We start from the raw sequence: 4,468 nt of genomic DNA, 5'->3' as shown, positions 1-4,468 counted from the left end.
AGGTGCACCCTGACGTGGCAAATCAGATGATGCCGCAGTCATTTACTTACGATAATCACAATCAACAAACCGGGCCCCCCCCCCCCCCAAGTGCCTTAACCTAACCCGTATTTGTACCTTAACCTATACCCGTATTGTACCTTAACCTAACCCGTATTGTACCTAACCTAACCCGTATTGTACCTTAACCTAACCCGTATGTACCTTAACCTAACCCGTATTGTACCTAACCTAACCCGTATTGTACCTTAACCTAACCCATATGTACCTTAACCTAACCCATATTGTACCTTAACCTAACCCATATTGTTCCTTAACCTACCCATATTGTACCTTAACCTAACCCATATTGTACTTAACCTAACCCATATTGTACATTAACCTAACCCATATTGTACCTTAACCTAACCCATATTGTACCTTAACCTAACCCATATTGCTACCTTAACCTAACCCATGTTGCGCCCTTAACCTTTAACCCATGTTGCGCCTTAACCTAACCCATGTTGCGCCTTAACCTAACCCATGTTGCGCCTTAACCTAACCCATGTTGCGCCTTAACCTAAACCCATGTTGCGCCTTAACCTAACCCATGTTGCGCCTTAACCTAACCCATGTTGCGCCTTAACCTAACCCATGTTGCGCCTTAACCTAACCCATGTTGCGCCTTAACCTAACCCATGTTGCGCCTTAACCTAACCCATGTTGCGCCTTAACCTAACCATGTTGCGCCTTAACCTAACCTATGTTGCGCCTTAACCTAACCTATGTTGCGCCTTAACCTAACCTATGTTGCGCCTTAACCTAACCTATGTTGCGCCCTTAACCTAACCTATGTTGCGCCTTAACCTAACCTATGTTGCGCCTTAACCTAACCTATGTTGCGCCGTAACCTAACCTATGTTGCGCCTTAACCTAACCTATGTTTGCGCCTTAACCTAACCTATGTTGCGCCTTAACCTAACCTATGTTGCGCCTTAACCTAACCTATGTTGCGCCGTAACCTAACCTATGTTGCGCCTTAACCTAACCTATGTTGCGCCTTAACCTAACCTATGTTGCGCCTTAACCTAACCTATGTTGCGCCTTAACCTAACCTATGTTGCGCCTTAACCTAACCTATGTTGCGCCTTAACCTAACCTATGTTGCGCCTTAACCTAACCTATGTTGCGCCTTAACCTAACCTATGTTGCGCCTTAACCTAACCTATGTTGCGCCTTAACCTAACCTATGTTGCGCCTTAACCTAACTTGTTGCGCACGTAACCTAAACCTATGTTGCGCCTTAACCTAACCTATGTTGCGCCTTAACCTAACCTATGTTGCGCCTTAACCTAACCTATGTTGCGCTTAACCTAACCTATGTTGCGCCTTAACCTAACCTACTGTTGCGCCTTAACCCTAACCTAAGTTGGCGCCTTAACCCAACACACGTTGGGCCTTAACCCAACACACGTTGGGCCTTAACCCAACACACGTTGGGCCTTAACCCAACACACGTTGGGCCTTAACCCCAACACACGTTGGGCCTTAACCCAACACACGTTGGGCCTTAACCCAACACACGTTGGGCCTTAACCCAACACACGTTGGGCCTTAACCCAACACACGTTGGGCCTTAACCCAACACACGTTGGGCCTTAACCCAACACACGTTGGGCCTTAACCCAACACACGTTGGGCCTTAACCCAACACACGTTGGGCCTTAACCCAACACACGTTGGGCCTTAACCCAACACACGTTGGGCCTTAACCAACACACGTTGGGCCTTAACCCAACCGTGGGCCCTAACCCAACACCCCACCGTTGGGCCTTAACCCAACACACGTTGGGCCTTAACCCAACACACGTTGGGCCTTAACCCAACACACGTTGGGCCTTAACCCAACACACGTTGGGCCTTAACCCAACACACGTTGGGCCTTACCTGCTCTGTAATTGTCATACGACGCGTTAAATTAGTGTAGTGTTGCCTACTGCAACCCCCGCAATATAGTTTGCTACTCGCACTGCCCGGTCCCCAGAGTATCGCTTCATGTTAAACACCTTGCAGCTATACACTGTAATGCGGATGGCGGCAGGACGTACATGCTCAATGCCCTTCGCAGTTGTTCATTGGCATTCGCATGGCGAAGCACAGCCTACGTTGTGGTACGGCTTGTGGCAACTGTCCGCTGATGTTGTACGTCCAAATCACACACTGTACCGCACATTGGTCCTCATGTACTGAATGATACATCGTGGTACACTGTGTGACCGTACCACGACTGCGCCAACAACGGCGAACCATACGGTCCAAATATTGTGCACTCAGCTACGTGTCGTCTCCCTATAAGAGCTGGATTGCAGTATGGTATGCCGTGGATGGCGATCAGCATGAGCCGTCTGTTGATGTAGTGCGGCGTGTTGTCAGACGTAGTCGTCTCTTCTCACACACCGTGATAGCATGGTGCACTGCGTTCCACTCTGCGACATGCGACAGAGGCCGGTTGACAGTCGTTCGCGCAATGGACATCGCATACGTACGGGGGCCACCTTCCACGTGTTCGCGAAGCGTGCACATGTTGTTGCGTGTATGTGGGCAGACATAGTGTGTCGTGACACCTGACACAGGCATGCAACAATCGTTGAATTTGCAAATGGCGATGGACGTCTACGTTTGCTGGTGACGTTACGCAAATGAAGAACTGGTAAACCGTTGTGGTGCGGTTGTTCTCGCTAGAGGTGAATCAGTGATGGCGACGATCGGTTGAGCTACCAACCGGTTGTTTCAGCGATACCCACCATGCCCACGAACGTGAATGGCATGTGGGTGTGAAGCGATACGCGGGGGCTGGGTGGGACCGTCCCCGGCCGGTGAGGGGGGGCCTTCCGGCGTGCTGGCCGCGCGGTGCGTGGGCGCACGCGCTACAGCCGGCTGGTGGGGGCGGCCAGTGGCAGGCGCGCCGGCCGACGGAGGCGGCAGGCGGCGCAGCTGCGCGCCGGCGCACCCTGCACGCGGCGCCGTGCGGCCAAAGTAGGTCCTCGCGGGCCCGGTGCGAAGCGCGGTGGACATCTGCAGTGTGCTGGTCCGATTGAGGACTGTGTGCGCTGAGGATGCGCCGCCGCCCGGCGCTCGGCGCCGCGACGCCGTCTGCTGCTCGGTCGCCTCTGCGGTTCTCGCAGGTGGATTGTATCGCAGCTGTGCGGACGTGTTGGCGCGTGCGCTGTGCTGGGAGAGTTCGCTTCGGCACCCAAGTGGGGCTTTTGTCCTTCTGTGGCGCTGGCGTTGGAGCTGCCGGCCACCGTAGGTGGCGCGTGTTGTCTCCCGCCGGCAATGCCACGACAGCACGCTCCCGGGCCTCTGTCGGCAGCGGCAAGCTCAGTTGGGAGCACGGGTGGTCGCACCTAAAGCGTCTACTCGCCAAACTCCGGGCGATTGCGCCTCTCTCGAACCCGACCAAGTACTTAGGACGGCGCTGCGCGCCGCCGGGACCTGAGAGGGTTTCGAGGTGTATTGTGCAGGGGAGCTCAGCCTCCTCCTGTTTGCAGAATAATTGAGCGGACGCTTGCGTGTTCGCGCGGGCCCCCGGGACACACTCCCGGGCGGCCGGCTGCTCAGCTCTAGTTGACGCAGCTCCCTGGTTGATCCTGCCAGTAGTCATATGCTTGTCTCAAAGATTAAGCCATGCATGTCTCAGTACAAGCCGCATTAAGGTGAAACCGCGAATGGCTCATTAAATCAGTTATGGTTCCTTAGATCGTACCCACGTTACTTGGATAACTGTGGTAATTCTAGAGCTAATACATGCAAACAGAGTCCCGACCAGAGATGGAAGGGACGCTTTTATTAGATCAAAACCAATCGGTCGGCTCGTCCGGTCCGTTTGCCTTGGTGACTCTGAATAACTTTGGGCTGATCGCACGGTCCTCGTACCGGCGACGCATCTTTCAAATGTCTGCCTTATCAACTGTCGATGGTAGGTTCTGCGCCTACCATGGTTGTAACGGGTAACGGGGAATCAGGGTTCGATTCCGGAGAGGGAGCCTGAGAAACGGCTACCACATCCAAGGAAGGCAGCAGGCGCGCAAATTACCCACTCCCGGCACGGGGAGGTAGTGACGAAAAATAACGATACGGGACTCATCCGAGGCCCCGTAATCGGAATGAGTACACTTTAAATCCTTTAACGAGTATCTATTGGAGGGCAAGTCTGGTGCCAGCAGCCGCGGTAATTCCAGCTCCAATAGCGTATATTAAAGTTGTTGCGGTTAAAAAGCTCGTAGTTGGATTTGTGTCCCACGCTGTTGGTTCACCGCCCGTCGGTGTTTAACTGGCATGTATCGTGGGACGTCCTGCCGGTGGGGCGAGCTGAAGGCGTGCGACGCGCCTCGTGCGTGCTCGTGCGTCCCGAGGCGGACCCCGTTGCAATCCTACCAGGGTGCTCTTGAGTGAGTGTCTCGGTGGGCCGGCACGTTTACTTTGA

General features: G+C 53.7%; 1 non-coding gene across 1 annotated transcript in view; it reads left to right on the top strand.

Annotated features, from left to right (window-relative positions):
- The first annotated feature begins 3,619 nt into the window (after positions 1-3,619).
- LOC124584378 overlaps positions 3,620-4,468 on the top strand; it is a 1,910-nt gene continuing 1,061 nt past the window's right edge. The window contains exon 1 of the ribosomal RNA XR_006974718.1: positions 3,620-4,468. This exon is cut by the window's right edge and continues 1,061 nt beyond it. This is a non-coding gene — a ribosomal RNA (small subunit ribosomal RNA).

Source organism: Schistocerca americana, unplaced genomic scaffold, assembly GCF_021461395.2.
Source record: "Schistocerca americana isolate TAMUIC-IGC-003095 unplaced genomic scaffold, iqSchAmer2.1 HiC_scaffold_471, whole genome shotgun sequence".
Taxonomy (NCBI): domain Eukaryota; kingdom Metazoa; phylum Arthropoda; class Insecta; order Orthoptera; family Acrididae; genus Schistocerca; species Schistocerca americana.
Note: the sequence above shows the minus strand (reverse complement) of the source record. Positions and strands in the feature narration are given on the sequence as shown.